The following is a 16,007-nucleotide window of genomic DNA, read 5'->3' as shown; positions in this document are numbered from 1 at the left end:
ATACACCATCTAAGATATTAAAATATTGTCAAGACCCAACACTGCTGAATACTCTGAGGAGATGGCCTGTTGAGGCGCCGTCTTTCAACTTTTCCTCCTTAGTATGTTGATCAGTAACATGCGGGAGACTGCGGAGGGGGTCTTTTTTTTTATTGGGAACTGATGTGCTTTTACTCAATTCGGGAACCTCACAAGCCAAATTTGTAGTATTTTGCACAAATTGCAAGAGATGTTTACATGTCGACGGTTGAAGTGGAAGCTCGTATTGAGCTTGCTAGAGAATGATTTGCCAAGCCTTCAATAGCCCAGTTGGTAGAGCTGAGGACTGTAGTGGTGAATCAGGCATCCTTTGGTCGCTGGTTCAAATCCGGTTGGAAGGACTTTTGCCAAATGCAAATTTTATTGAATACTTGGAAAGTAAAATAACAGACAATTTATAATTATATTATATTTCATCACTGAAAATAGACGCCTTTTGCTTTGAGGCTGTGGCCACGTTATTTTTCTGTCCGACACCAATCTTCATTGGTTTCTTGTGAGGTGTTTTGGATCCCCATCTCTTGCTGTGAACTGGCAAAACAGCAGAATCCCCTTGACAATCTTGATTTCTCAAGGGAAATGAGAGAACACCATACACCATCCAAGATATTAAAATATTGTCAAGGCCCAACACTGCTGAATACTCTGACAAGATGGCCTGTGAGGCGCCGCCTTTCAACTTTTCCTCCTTACTATGGTGGTCAGTAACATGCGGGAGACTGCGGAGGGGGTTATTTTTTTAATTGGGAACTGATGTGCTTTTACTCAATTCGGGAACCTCACAAGCCACATTTTTAGTATTTTGCACGAATTGCAAGAGATGTTTACATGTCGACGGTTGAAGTGGAAGCTCGTATGGAGCTAAGTAAAGTATATTTTCCAAGTCTACGATAGCTCAGTTGGTAGAGTGGAGGACTGTAGTAGTAAAACAGGCTTCCTTAGGTCGCTGGTTCAAATCTGGAGTGAAGGACTTTAGCCACATGCAAATTTTATTGAAAACTTGGAAAGTAAAATACTTGGAAAGTAAAATAACAGACAATTTATAATTATTTTATATTTCATCACTGAAAATAGATGCCTTTTACTTTGAGGCTGTGGCCACGTTATTTTTCTGTCTGACACCTATATTCATTGGTTTCCTGTGAGGTGTTTTGGTTCCCCATCTCTTGCTATGAACTGGCAAAACAGCAGAAGCCCCTAGACAATCTTGATTTCTCAAGGGAAATGAGGGAACACTATACACCATCCAAGATATAAAAATATTGTCAAGGCCCAACACTGCTGAATACTCTGAGGAGATGGCCTGTGAGGCGCCACCTTTCAACTTTTCCTTTTTAGTATGGGCGTCAGTAACATGCGGGAGACTGCGGAGGGGGTCTTTTTTTTATTGGGAACTGATGTGCTTTTACTCAATTCGGGAACCTCACAAGCCAAATTTGTAGTATTTTGCACGAATTGCAAGAGATGTTTACATGTCGATGGTTGAAGTGAAAGCTCGTATTGAGCTTGCTAGAGTATATTTGCTAGGCCTTCGATAGCTCAGTTGGTAGAGCGGAGGACTGTAGTGGTAAAGCAGGCTTCCTTAAGTCGCTGGTTCAAATCCGACGCAAAGGACTTTTGCCAAATGCAAATTTAATTGAATACTTGGAAAGTAAAATAACAGACAATTTATAATTATATTATATTTCATCACTGAAAATAGATGCCTTTTGCTTTGAGGCTGTGGCCACGTTGTTTTTTTGTCTGACACCAATCTTCATTGGTTTCCTGTGAGGTCTTTTGGATCCCCATCTCTTGCTATGAACTGGCAAAACAGCAGAATCACCTTGACAATCTTGATTTCACAAGGGAAATGAGAGAACACTATACACCATCCAAGATGTTAAAATATTGTCAAGGCCCAACACTGCTGAATACTCTGAGGAGATGGCCTGTGAGGCGCTGCCTTTCAACTTTTCCTCCTTAGTATGGTGGTAAGTAACATGCGGGAGACTGCGGAGGATGACATTTTTTTAATTGGGAACAAAGTGCTTTTACTCAATTTGGGAACCTCACAAGGCATATTTGTAGTATTTTGCACGAATTTCAAGGGATGTTTACATGTCGACGGTTGAAGTGGAAGCTCGTATTGTGCTTCCTAGAAATTGCTTTGCTAAGCCTTCGTTAGCTTAGTTGGTAGAGTGCGGAGGACTGTAGTGATGAAACAGGCAACCTTAGGTCGCTGGTCCAAATCCGGCTTGAAGGACTTTTGAAAAATGCAAATTTTATTGAACATTTGGAAAGTAAAATAACAGACAATTTATAATTATATTATATTTCATCACTGAAAATAGATGCCTTTTTCTTTGAGGCTGTGGCCACGTTAATTTTCTGTCCGACACCAATCTTCATTGGTTTCCTGTGAGGTGTTTTGGATCCCCATCTCTTGCTATGAACTGGCAAAACAGCAGAAGCCCCTAGACAATCTTGATTTCTCAAGGGAAATGAGGGAACACTATACACCATCCAAGATATTAAAATATTGTCAAGGCCCAACGCGGCTGAATACTCTGAGGAGATGGCCTGTGAGGTGCCGCCTTTCAACTTTTCCCCCTTAGTATGGTGGTCAGTAACATGCGGGAGACTGCGGAGGGGGTCATTTTTTTAATTGGGAACTGATGTGCTAATACTCAATTCGGGAACCTCACAAGCCAAATTTGTAGTATTTTGCACGAATTGCAAGAGATGTTTACAAGTCGACGGTTGAAGTGGAAGCTCGTATTGAGTTTGCTAGAGAATGATTTGCCAAGCCTTCGATAGCTCAGTTGGTAGAGCGGAGGACTGTAGTGGTACAACAGGCATCCTTAGGTCGCTGGTTCAAATCCGGCTCGAAGGACTTTTGCCAAATGCAAATTTTATTGAATACTTGGAAAGTAAAATAACATACAATTTATAATTATATTATATTTCATCACTGAAAATAGATGCCTTTTGCTTTGAGGTAGTGGCCATGTTATTTTTCTGTCCGACACCAACCTTCATTGGTTTCCTGTGAGGTGTTTGGATCCCAATCTCTTGCTATGAACTGGCAAAACAGCAGAATCCCCTTGACAATCTTGATTTCTCAAGGGAAATGAGAGAACACCATACACCATCCAAGATATTAAAATATTGTCAAGGCCCAACAGTGCTGAATACTCTGAGGAGATGGCCTGTGAGGCGCCGCCTTTCAACTTTTCCTCCTTAGTATGCTGGTCAGTAACATGTGGAAGACTGCGGAGAGGGTCATTTTTTAAATTGGGAACGATGTGCTCTTACTCAATTCGGGAACCTCACAAGCCAAATTTGTAGTATTTTGCACGAATTGCAAGAGATGTTTACATGTCGACGGTTGAAATAGAAGCTCGTATTGAGCTTGCTAGAGAATGATTTGCCAAGCCTTCGATAGCTCAGTTAGTAGAGCAGAGGACTGTAGTGGTGAAACAGACATCTGTAGGTCGCTGTTTCAAATACGGCTCGAAGGACTTTTGCCAAATGCACATTTTATTGAATACTTGGAAAGTAAAATAACTGACAGTTTATAATTATATTACAAAAAAGATAGCAGGCGCCCCTCTCTCAAAAGAACAAGGCATGATAACCTGTTCAGTGGTTATTAACCACATTGAGAGTTCGCAGCCATTGCTTTTTGCTCACTGTACTTTCACAGATGGGAAATATCCATTTGCATATCAGTCTTTGTCCCGCCCACAAGGGCAGTCCAGCACCGAAATGCTATGGAAATTCCTCTCTGAACAAGAGTACCATCAGCAACCCCATACACGTGTTTCAGCCTTGTTGGGCATCATCAGTGAGGTGAAGCTGAGCCTCTCTAAGCACAGTGAGCAGGGAGTCCACGTCTGGTTGCCCCCAGGTAACATAGGGTGACCAACCCCAAGTTCCTTTCAAAAATACAAAAAAGGTAGCAGGCGCCCCTCTCTCGAAAGAACAAGGCATGATAACCTGTTCAGTGGTTATTAACCACATTGAGAGTTCGCAGCCATTGCTTTTTGCTCACTGTACCTTCACAGATGGGAAATATCCATTTGCATATCAGTCTTTGTCCCGCCCACAAAGTGCTGGACTGCCCCTGGGCAGGACAAAGACTGATATGCAAATGGATATTTCCCATCTGTGAAAGGCACAGTGAGTAAAAGCAGTGGCTGCGAACTCTCAAGTGGTTAATAACCACTGAACAGGTTATCATGTCTGTTCTTGCGAGAGAGGGGCGCCCGCTACCTTTGTAAAACTATTTGTTAAGGAACCTGGGATTGGTAACCCTAGGTCTCCTGGGGGCAACCAGACGTGGTCTCCCTCTCACTGTGCTTAGAGAGGCATCAGCTTCACCTCACTGATGATCCCCAACAAGGGTGAAACACGTGTATGGGGTTGCTGGTGGTACTCTCGTTCAGATTGGAATTGCCATTGTATTTCGGTGCTGGACTGCCCCTGGGCAGGACAAAGACTGATATGCAAATGGATATTTCCCATCTGTTAAAGGCACAGTGAGTAAAAGCAGTGGCTGCGAACTCTCAAGTGGTTAATAACCACTGAACAGGTTATCATGTCTGTTCTTGCGAGAGAGGGGCGCCCGCTACCTTTGTAAAACTATTTGTTAAGGAACCTGGGATTGGTAACCCTAGGTCTCCTGGGGGCAACCAGACGTGGTCTCCCTCTCACTGTGCTTAGAGAGGCATCAGCTTCACCTCACTGATGATCCCCAACAAGGGTGAAACACGTGTATGGGGTTGCTGGTGGTACTCTCGTTCAGATTGGAATTGCCATTGTATTTCGGTGCTGGACTGCCCCTGGGCAGGACAAAGACTGATATGCAAATGGATATTTCCCATCTGTGAAAGGCACAGTGAGTAAAAGCAGTGGCTGCGAACTCTCAAGTGGTTAATAACCACTGAACAGGTTATCATGTCTGTTCTTGCGAGAGAGGGGCGCCCGCTACCTTTGTAAAACTATTTGTTAAGGAACCTGGGATTGGTAACCCTAGGTCTCCTGGGGGCAACCAGACGTGGTCTCCCTCTCACTGTGCTTAGAGAGGCATCAGCTTCACCTCACTGATGATCCCCAACAAGGGTGAAACACGTGTATGGGGTTGCTGGTGGTACTCTCGTTCAGATTGGAATTGCCATTGTATTTCGGTGCTGGACTGCCCCTGGGCAGGACAAAGACTGATATGCAAATGGATATTTCCCATCTGTGAAAGGCACAGTGAGTAAAAGCAGTGGCTGCGAACTCTCAAGTGGTTAATAACCACTGAACAGGTTATCATGTCTGTTCTTGCGAGAGAGGGGCGCCCGCTACCTTTGTAAAACTATTTGTTAAGGAACCTGGGATTGGTAACCCTAGGTCTCCTGGGGGCAACCAGACGTGGTCTCCCTCTCACTGCGCTTAGAGAGGCATCAGCTTCACCTCACTGATGATCCCCAACAAGGGTGAAACACGTGTATGGGGTTGCTGGTGGTACTCTCGTTCAGATTGGAATTGCCATTGTATTTCGGTGCTGGACTGCCCCTGGGCAGGACAAAGACTGATATGCAAATGGATATTTCCCATCTGTGAAAGGCACAGTGAGTAAAAGCAGTGGCTGCGAACTCTCAAGTGGTTAATAACCACTGAACAGGTTATCATGTCTGTTCTTGCGAGAGAGGGGCGCCCGCTACCTTTGTAAAACTATTTGTTAAGGAACCTGGGATTGGTAACCCTAGGTCTCCTGGGGGCAACCAGACGTGGTCTCCCTCTCACTGTGCTTAGAGAGGCATCAGCTTCACCTCACTGATGATCCCCAACAAGGGTGAAACACGTGTATGGGGTTGCTGGTGGTACTCTCGTTCAGATTGGAATTGCCATTGTATTTCGGTGCTGGACTGCCCCTGGGCAGGACAAAGACTGATATGCAAATGGATATTTCCCATCTGTGAAAGGCACAGTGAGTAAAAGCAGTGGCTGCGAACTCTCAAGTGGTTAATAACCACTGAACATGTTATCATGTCTGTTCTTGCGAGAGAGGGGCGCCCGCTACCTTTGTAAAACTATTTGTTAAGGAACCTGGGATTGGTAACCCTAGGTCTCCTGGGGGCAACCAGACGTGGTCTCCCTCTCACTGTGCTTAGAGAGGCATCAGCTTCACCTCACTGATGATCCCCAACAAGGGTGAAACACGTGTATGGGGTTGCTGGTGGTACTCTCGTTCAGATTGGAATTGCCATTGTATTTCGGTGCTGGACTGCCCCTGGGCAGGACAAAGACTGATATGCAAATGGATATTTCCCATCTGTGAAAGGCACAGTGAGTAAAAGCAGTGGCTGCGAACTCTCAAGTGGTTAATAACCACTGAACAGGTTATCATGTCTGTTCTTGCGAGAGAGGGGCGCCCGCTACCTTTGTAAAACTATTTGTTAAGGAACCTGGGATTGGTAACCCTAGGTCTCCTGGGGGCAACCAGACGTGGTCTCCCTCTCACTGTGCTTAGAGAGGCATCAGCTTCACCTCACTGATGATCCCCAACAAGGGTGAAACACGTGTATGGGGTTGCTGGTGGTACTCTCGTTCAGATTGGAATTGCCATTGTATTTCGGTGCTGGACTGCCCCTGGGCAGGACAAAGACTGATATGCAAATGGATATTTCCCATCTGTGAAAGGCACAGTGAGTAAAAGCAGTGGCTGCGAACTCTCAAGTGGTTAATAACCACTGAACAGGTTATCATGTCTGTTCTTGCGAGAGAGGGGCGCCCGCTACCTTTGTAAAACTATTTGTTAAGGAACCTGGGATTGGTAACCCTAGGTCTCCTGGGGGCAACCAGACGTGGTCTCCCTCTCACTGTGCTTAGAGAGGCATCAGCTTCACCTCACTGATGATCCCCAACAAGGGTGAAACACGTGTATGGGGTTGCTGGTGGTACTCTCGTTCAGATTGGAATTGCCATTGTATTTCGGTGCTGGACTGCCCCTGGGCAGGACAAAGACTGATATGCAAATGGATATTTCCCATCTGTGAAAGGCACAGTGAGTAAAAGCAGTGGCTGCTGTTAGGAAAGATTTCATGATTGCAGGTAATTTTCCTTCCATGTGGCAACCCCTAAACTTTTTGCTATTGTTTTTAACCTTGTTCTTGACTTTGCCAGAGAAGTACAGCCTTCTGCCGCACTTCTCTGGGCTTTCGCTCCTTTCTTACGGGGAAACTGACATGCCCTTAAGACAGTCAGTACCGGGGAACGCTGTTTCCCGTAGTTTCTTTTATCATGTTGCGGCTTTAGTGCAACATGACACAAGAGGGCACTGTAAGCTAAGTCACAGCTCTCTTGGGTCTCTAGCCTTCTACAGGCCCTAGATACTCTTTTAGGAATGTATTTTGATCGGTGCAAGTCATTCAGGGACTGGAATGGTGGCAGCGATCGTTTTGTTTATTTTGAGCTCCTTTTGGCGTTCTGAGCACGTTTTTCGCACTGAACCCAAAATGGTGGCCTGGCTCCCAAAATGGCCAGTCCATGAGGCTCCTTTGTCCTGTCCACTGACCGTCTTGCTCCCTTCACCTGCCCCAGGTCGGGCGACCCGGGGCCTTCCTTATTTGGGCATGTACTTTCCCGCGAAACGTGGTTGCTTTCGCGGGCTTCTACATGTCGTTTGTGTGCCTCCAGGGTGTGGGCTGGGATGTCTGGTCCCAATACACATCCTGGGTGCCAGAGAGTCTAGGGTGGTGTGAATGCCTGGGACCACCGTGGTCCGTGATTGGTCCACGTATGGTATGTGTGTTGATGAGCGGATCTCCCATTGGCTCCCCTCCGTTTTGGCGCGAAGGGAACCGTGGATAAGAGGGAGCTGGAAACACCACTACCATGTCGATCTCCTGAGTTCTCACGAACGAAGGAATACAGGAGCCAAGTATCCTGCAACCAAGAGGCTGGACCGAGGAATCGCTGGTGACCCGCTGAAGGAATCCTCCTTTGCACTGCTGTCGTCCTGTGAAACCCTTTTCTCCTCTGATCGAACCAGAAGGCCTGTACTGGTGCTTCGACCTTTGGAATAGCAGGAACAGCTATTCCCGGCGACTTCATCAACTCCTGCCAAGTAAGCCTTCGGAAGTGTCTCTGGGCCATCCAGTTGACTGACCAGCTTACAAGGGAGTCCTGCTCTGTAACTGCCGCCAGGTTGTGTTGTATTTCGAGTCCTGGTCACTCTCCCACGCTTCGTACGCTTGGCGTTCCCAAGTCTGAAGGGAGGAGTGTACATTTGACTTGAATACACACGGCCGCTCCGTTGTCCTGCTGCGGCAACAAAACTGTGCTGGTTTCGTCGATTGGGACGTCTTTTTGCTCTACACGACTACGAGGCGTTCCCTGCTCTTCTGAACCTGCCAGCTGCTGAAACTAACGTGGAGAAGCCTGGGTCTGCTTGCTTCGGGGACCGGTGAGTAGTTTAGCTAGGATCTGGTCGCCCTCCTGCAGTATCCCATTGCTTTTCCCTGCTGTGTAAAAACAGCACCCTTTTGGCCGTACTCGCGCTCTGCTTCTGCCCGCTGTGGAGGCTGCGCTTGAGTTGCGGAACCTGTTCTCCTTCTGCTGTGCACTAACCCGAACTGCCTGACTTCCTCCGAAGAGCTTCCCCTTTTGCCCGTTGGCACCGGCGTGGCAGGTACTTTGAGCACAAGGCTCCACTCTTCGCAGGGCTCGGACTTCCATCTAGTTAGGTGCCTCTGAAGGCGAACTGAGTCTAAAACGTTATCGCACTGCCTGTTTTCCTTTCCTTTCAGGTGGACTACATATTTCGTGCTTTAAACGCTTGCGACTGTGTATTTGTATATATATTGTGTTGATATGGTATGTGTTGGTTTAATATTGTGATATTGTGATTTTCTCGCTACGGTCGTTGTTTTAAAGGCCTTAAAATAAATGTGTTTATATTTTTGATATAACACCTGTTTGGAGTAGTTTGTAAGCGCTCTTGCTTTGTGTGCTCACTGCGGGCTTTCAGTCACCCTCACCCCTCTTGAGACCTAGTCTTGACCGCCGCGATCGCTACCTTGATTGGTCTGGCTTGTCCAGAGGTTACCCTGTTCCAAGTAATTAGGTTGGCCTTCTGAACTTCTGCGCCACCAGGACAGAGTTCAGAAATCCGTCTTAACAAATTGGTGTACAGCGGTGGGATACGACTGAAGGTATCCAGTGTTGCGCACAAACTAAGGCATTTCAGGTTATTCCAACCAGTACACGTAGTGAATTGTTGTAGTATAACTTTAAAAAGGCCATAGTCCTATCAAACAGTATGGAAACAAATACGTTGTTAACTTTAAATGCTTCCAAATCAGAAACGCTGAAAAAGATGTGTGCGGAGAGAGGTGTTTCCTCTCAAGGCACTAAATTGGAAATGATCCAAAGAATCGTGGCGTGGCAAGAAGCGCAGCTTGACGCTATAACTTCTGAGGACAGTGCGGAAGGTGGTGGGGCTGCTCTCACTGGCAGAACCGACGGTTCTGCCGCTGCACTGATCCGTCGCGACCACGAGGACAGGGAGGATGTAATGTCTAATGTTTCCTCTGCCAGTGTTGATGGGGAGGCTATGCTTGAATTCAAGAAGCAAGAGCTGCGGTTTAGGCAGCAGAAGCTTGAATTCAGCATAGCCAAACTAAAAATCGAACAGGCAGAAAAACAGAAAGACAGGGATCACCAGTTGGAACTGGCCAAGCTTCAGGTTGCAAATGGGTCCAAGGGTCCTGGACATGGGTCTGGGGCTTCCTCTCATCCACGGTTTCCGAAAGATCTGCTCAGTGTGTATGAAGAAAGGAATGACATTATGGACTGGCTGAATGCGTTTGAGTATGCATGCGAGGTTCAAGAAGTTGACAATGCTGATAAGATTGCGTGGTTGCTCAGTAGACTGCCCCATTCTGGCTGTAGTGCCATTATGGAAATGTCGAAGGCTGAGCGGGCTGATTTCGCAATGTTAAAGCAAACTCTCATTTTAAAGTTTGGGAAGACTCCGGCCCAATATTTAAAGCGTTTTCGAGAGTATAGGAAAAAGGAAGGTGGTACTTGGGTATCTTATGTCGCTGAATCTTTGAAAAACTTAACTGGCTGGGTCGAAGGTTATAAGGTTTCTACCTTCGAAGGCATGATAAATCTTGTCATTCTGGAACATATTTTTGCTTCTTCTTCCCCGGAGCTTAAGCAGCATTTGGCCGATTCGAAGGAGATAGATCCTAAGAAGCTGGCCATTGCAGCAGACTTATGGGTGTCACATCGAGTGTCCCATAAGGACAAAACTCATCCTGGTAAGCAGGAGGAAGGGAAAAAGTCCAAAGATATGGAGGGTGGGGAATCTGCTAAATCTTCTTCCCATAAGGGCCACAAAAAGAAAAACAAGGGTAAGACACAAGAGAACTCACAGGGTAGTGGAGGTCCGCCTCCAAAACCGAACTCTGGTTATAATAAGCCTCCCTACGTAAACAGACCCAATGGGGCGTGTTTTTCTTGTGGAGCAACTGACCATGTGAAGGGGGATCCCCGTTGTAAGGTTAGACCTTTGGGGGTCCACTCCGCTAATCTGGCCTTCTCCTCCTACGAGGAAGAAGAGATTACAGGAGCATCCTTCTCCTCAGACTCGTTTCCCAGCGGGATAGAGGCTGAGGTAGTTTTAGTGTCCCTGGGTTCCTGGGAGCCTAAAGTCGCAGAGGCTTATGCTAGGATTCCGGATAATACCAAGCACTACTTTAAAGACAGTGTGCTGATCAATGGAGTGGATACTCCAGCTCTTAGGGATAGTGGGTGCAGTCGCACTGTAGTGGATTCTACCTTGGTAGACTCAGAGGAAGTTGCCAGAGCTACTCTGATGCCCACTAAGTTGGCTGACGGCCCCCTCCGTATGTTTCCCGTGATCCCTGTAAATCTTACTTTAAATGGTACAGCAGTCAGGATTCCAGTGAGCATTCAGAGAAACGTCCCGGGAAAGGTCTTGTTGGGTAATGATCTCAGAGCTTTAGGGCTCGTAGGAGACACTGCCGAAAGACCCTACACACGGTCTCAAGCACGGGCAGCATTGGCCAAGTCCAATACGCCGCCCCAGCCAAAGGGGAAACCCAAGGCGAAAGGAGTCTACAAGTCAAGACGAGGGAAAGAGAATATTCCCCCGAGCTCGCCTACCACTGCGGTGGAGGAAGTTGGTCAATCGCCCGGGCCTGACGAGGAGGTGGCGATGCCTGAAGTATTCGACCCCAACGATCATCCTGAACTAAAAGACTTGTTAGTTGAAGGAGGTCCTGATAGGGACGAATTCAGTAAAGGCCAACGTGAGTGCCCATCTCTGGAAGGCCTAAGGAGACAGGCCTGCTCCCAGCTTGAGGGTGAACCTCCTGGGAAGCATAGGATTTACTGGGAAGGTGGACTCCTGTATAGTGAGCCCACAGAGTCTACAGAAGGAGACCATAGGAGGTTGGTGGTTCCCCTTGCTGTTAGGCCCTTCCTCCTGCAGTTGGCACATGAAGTTCCCCTTGCTGGTCACCTTGGTATGAAGGGGACCAAGCAAAGGTTATCCATGCACTTCTACTGGCCCAAGATGGGGGAGCAAGTAGAAAGTCACTGCAGGAGTTGTGCCGCCTGCCAGTTGTCTGGTAAGGTTGGCGCGACAATCCAAGCTCCGTTGGTACCGCTCCCAGTTGTGGGGGTACCATTTAAAAGGGTAGGGATCGACATGGTTGGTCCCCTTGACCCGCAAACATCCTCGGACAATAGGTTTATCCTGGTGCTGGTCGACCATGCAACCCGGTATCCTGAGGCCGTCCCATTTACAACTGTAACTGCCAAGCCAGTTGCAGAAGCTTTACTCGGCATGTTTACTAGGGTTGGCTTCCCTAAAGAAGTTGTGCCGGATGATGGCAGCAACTTTATGTCGAAGTATAGGCAGGCTATGTGGAAAGAATGTGGGGTCACCTACAAGTTCTCTTCTGCATATCACCCCCAGACCAATGGTCTGGTGGAACGTTTCAACAGAACGTTAAAGAGCATGATTGGGGCTCTGGAGGAGCCCCAGAGAAGAAAATGGGATCTTCTTTTACCATGCCTACTGTTTGCCTACCGAGAGGTACCACAGGAGGGTGTTGGCTTCAGCCCCTTCGAACTTCTGTTCGGTCATCCCGTACGGGGACCCTTAGCCATCGTCAAAGAGGGATGGGAGATGCCCACTCCCCCTGTTACTACCAATGTAGTTGATTATGTGCTAGGGCTCAGAAAACGGATGGTACTTCTGATGGGCTTGGCTAGTGATAAATTGAAGGCAGGCAAGCGCTGGTGAAACATTGGTACGACCAGAAAGCTTCCCTCATCAACTTTACACCTGGTCAGCAAGTCCTGATCATGAATCCAATAAGGCCTCGAGCTTTACAGGACAAATGGTCAGGCCCTTACACAGTGGTGGAGCCCCTGGGTGAGGTGAACTATTTAGTGGACCTTGGAAGGCCTGGACAGGCTCCAAAAGTGTTCCACGTGAATAGGCTGAAGGCTTTCGTCCCAAGAGTCGAAATCGCAGCACTGCTACTGGCATCAGACGTTGAGGAAGAGGAGTCAGAACCTCTCCCCGACCTGTTCCAAAGCGGTCCTTCAGATAGCTCCGTTGTGGGTGTCCGAGTGGCCCCTCACCTGACTTCTGATCAGCAGGCTGAGGTGAAAAGTTTGCTTAGGCAGTTTTCCCCCCTGTTTTCACAGTCCCCTGGTTTGACACCTTGGTGCAAACATAACATTGACACAGGAGACAGTGTACCTACCAAAAGTAGGGGATACAGGATGTCAGATAAAGTACGGTCTTATATTAAGACCGAGGTCAACAAGATGTTAGACCTTGGGGTGATTGAACCCTCTAGTAGTCCTTGGTCCAGTCCTGTGGTATTGGTTCCAAAGGCAGGCACTTCTGAATTGAGGTTCTGCGTGGATTACAGGGCTCTGAATTCTGTCACCAAGACAGATGCACACCCCTTGCCTCGAACAGATGAGCTGGTGGATACTTTGGGTGCCTCCAAGTACCTCAGCACGTTTGACCTCACTGCTGGCTATTGGCAAATAGCTTTAGCAGAACATGCCAAGGAGAAGACAGCATTTTCTACTCCAGATGGCCTTTACCAATTCCGGGTAATGCCGTTCGGGTTGAAGAATGCACCTGCCACTTTCCAGAGGCTTGTGAATCATGTGTTGAATGGGTTGGACGAATTCTGTCTTGCATATCTGGACGATATAGCAGTTTTCAGTGCCACCTGGGAAGACCATGTGAAACACCTCAGGATTGTGCTCCAGGCTCTTCAGAAAGCCCACTTGACCATAAAGGCTAGTAAATGCCAGATTGGACAAGGCTCAGTGGTTTACCTTGGACATGAAGTAGGTGGAGGGAGGATACAGCCTCTACCCAGTAAAGTACAAGCAGTACAAGACTGGCCTACCCCCACTACGCAAACCCAAGTGAGAGCCTTCTTAGGACTCACGGGGTATTATCGCAATTTTGTGGCAGACTATGGCACCATAGCTGCTCCTCTGACTGCCCTCACAACTCCGAAGAAACCCAAGAAGGTAACTTGGACCGACGAGTGTGAGAAGGCCTTCAATGGCTTAAAAGACTCCTTGTGCCAGGCCCCTGTGCTCAGGGCCCCTGATTATCAAAGACCTTTTATCGTGCAGACGGATGCCTCTGACACTGGGATAGGAGCTGTACTATCACAAGTAGATGAGAAGGGTAAGGAACACCCTATCGGTTTTATTAGTCGCCAGCTTAAGGACAGAGAGCTCAGATGGTCCACGGTAGAGAAAGAATGTTTCTCTGTTGTGTGGGCCCTAAGGAAGCTGAGGCCCTACCTCTATGGGACCCACTTCACTGTGCAGACTGACCATAAGCCGTTAAAGTGGCTAATGAACATGAAGGGGGAGAATCCAAAGTTGCTTAGGTGGTCCATAAGTCTACAAGGCTTCGACTTCACTATTGAGCATAGGCCAGGTGTCCAACATAGCAATGCTGATGGGTTGTCCAGAATGTTTAACCGACCTGAACAAGAGACTCATCCAGGGGTGGATTAGTTCCCCCTGTCCATAGTCTGGGAGGGGCGAGTGTTAGGAAAGATTTCATGATTGCAGGTAATTTTCCTTCCATGTTGTAACCCCTAAACTTTTTGCTATTGTTTTTAACCTTGTTCTTGACTTTGCCAGAGAAGTACAGCCTTCTGCCGCACTTCTCTGGGCTTTCGCTCCTTTCTTACGGGGAAACTGACATGCCCTTAAGACAGTCAGTACCGGGGAACGCTGTTTCCCGTAGTTTCTTTTATCATGTTGCGGCTTTAGTGCAACATGACACAAGAGGGCACTGTAAGCTAAGTTACAGCTCTCTTGGGTCTCTAGCCTTCTACAGGCCCTAGATACTCTTTTAGGAATGTATTTTGATCGGTGCAAGTCATTCAGGGACTGGAATGGTGGCAGCGATCGTTTTGTTTATTTTGAGCTCCTTTTGGCGTTCTGAGCACGTTTTTCGCACTGAACCCAAAATGGTGGCCTGGCTCCCAAAATGGCCAGTCCATGAGGCTCCTTTGTCCTGTCCACTGACCGTCTTGCTCCCTTCACCTGCCCCAGGTCGGGCGACCCGGGGCCTTCCTTATTTGGGCATGTACTTTCCCGCGAAACGTGGTTGCTTTCGCGGGCTTCTACATGTCGTTTGTGTGCCTCCAGGGTGTGGGCTGGGATGTCTGGTCCCAATACACATCCTGGGTGCCAGAGAGTCTAGGGTGGTGTGAATGCCTGGGACCACCGTGGTCCGTGATTGGTCCACGTATGGTATGTGTGTTGATGAGCGGATCTCCCATTGGCTCCCCTCCGTTTTGGCGCGAAGGGAACCGTGGATAAGAGGGAGCTGGAAACACCACTACCATGTCGATCTCCTGAGTTCTCACGAACGAAGGAATACAGGAGCCAAGTATCCTGCAACCAAGAGGCTGGACCGAGGAATCGCTGGTGACCCGCTGAAGGAATCCTCCTTTGCACTGCTGTCGTCCTGTGAAACCCTTTTCTCCTCTGATCGAACCAGAAGGCCTGTACTGGTGCTTCGACCTTTGGAATAGCAGGAACAGCTATTCCCGGCGACTTCATCAACTCCTGCCAAGTAAGCCTTCGGAAGTGTCTCTGGGCCATCCAGTTGACTGACCAGCTTACAAGGGAGTCCTGCTCTGTAACTGCCGCCAGGTTGTGTTGTATTTCGAGTCCTGGTCACTCTCCCACGCTTCGTACGCTTGGCGTTCCCAAGTCTGAAGGGAGGAGTGTACATTTGACTTGAATACACACGGCCGCTCCGTTGTCCTGCTGCGGCAACAAAACTGTGCTGGTTTCGTCGATTGGGACGTCTTTTTGCTCTACACGACTACGAGGCGTTCCCTGCTCTTCTGAACCTGCCAGCTGCTGAAACTAACGTGGAGAAGCCTGGGTCTGCTTGCTTCGGGGACCGGTGAGTAGTTTAGCTAGGATCTGGTCGCCCTCCTGCAGTATCCCATTGCTTTTCCCTGCTGTGTAAAAACAGCACCCTTTTGGCCGTACTCGCGCTCTGCTTCTGCCCGCTGTGGAGGCTGCGCTTGAGTTGCGGAACCTGTTCTCCTTCTGCTGTGCACTAACCCGAACTGCCTGACTTCCTCCGAAGAGCTTCCCCTTTTGCCCGTTGGCACCGGCGTGGCAGGTACTTTGAGCACAAGGCTCCACTCTTCGCAGGGCTCGGACTTCCATCTAGTTAGGTGCCTCTGAAGGCGAACTGAGTCTAAAACGTTATCGCACTGCCTGTTTTCCTTTCCTTTCAGGTGGACTACATATTTCGTGCTTTAAACGCTTGCGACTGTGTATTTGTATATATATTGTGTTGATATGGTATGTGTTGGTTTAATATTGTGATATTGTGATTTTCTCGCTACGGTCGTTGTTTTAAAGGCCTTAAAATA

General features: G+C 48.0%; 1 non-coding gene across 1 annotated transcript; it reads left to right on the top strand.

Moving 5' to 3' along the window:
• Positions 1-2,828: 2,828 nt before the first annotated feature.
• Positions 2,829-2,914, top strand: TRNAY-GUA (transfer RNA tyrosine (anticodon GUA)). Its single transcript is given in 2 exon segments — positions 2,829-2,865; positions 2,879-2,914. It is a non-coding gene; the product is annotated as a tRNA-Tyr (tRNA).
• The last annotated feature ends 13,093 nt before the right edge of the window (positions 2,915-16,007 follow it).

This window comes from Ambystoma mexicanum, chromosome 1p (assembly GCF_040938575.1).
Source record: "Ambystoma mexicanum isolate Mex_15411 chromosome 1p, UKY_AmexF1_1, whole genome shotgun sequence".
NCBI classification, from domain to species: domain Eukaryota; kingdom Metazoa; phylum Chordata; class Amphibia; order Caudata; family Ambystomatidae; genus Ambystoma; species Ambystoma mexicanum.
The sequence above is the reverse complement of the archived record's forward strand: the minus strand, read 5'-3'. Positions and strand labels throughout refer to the sequence as shown.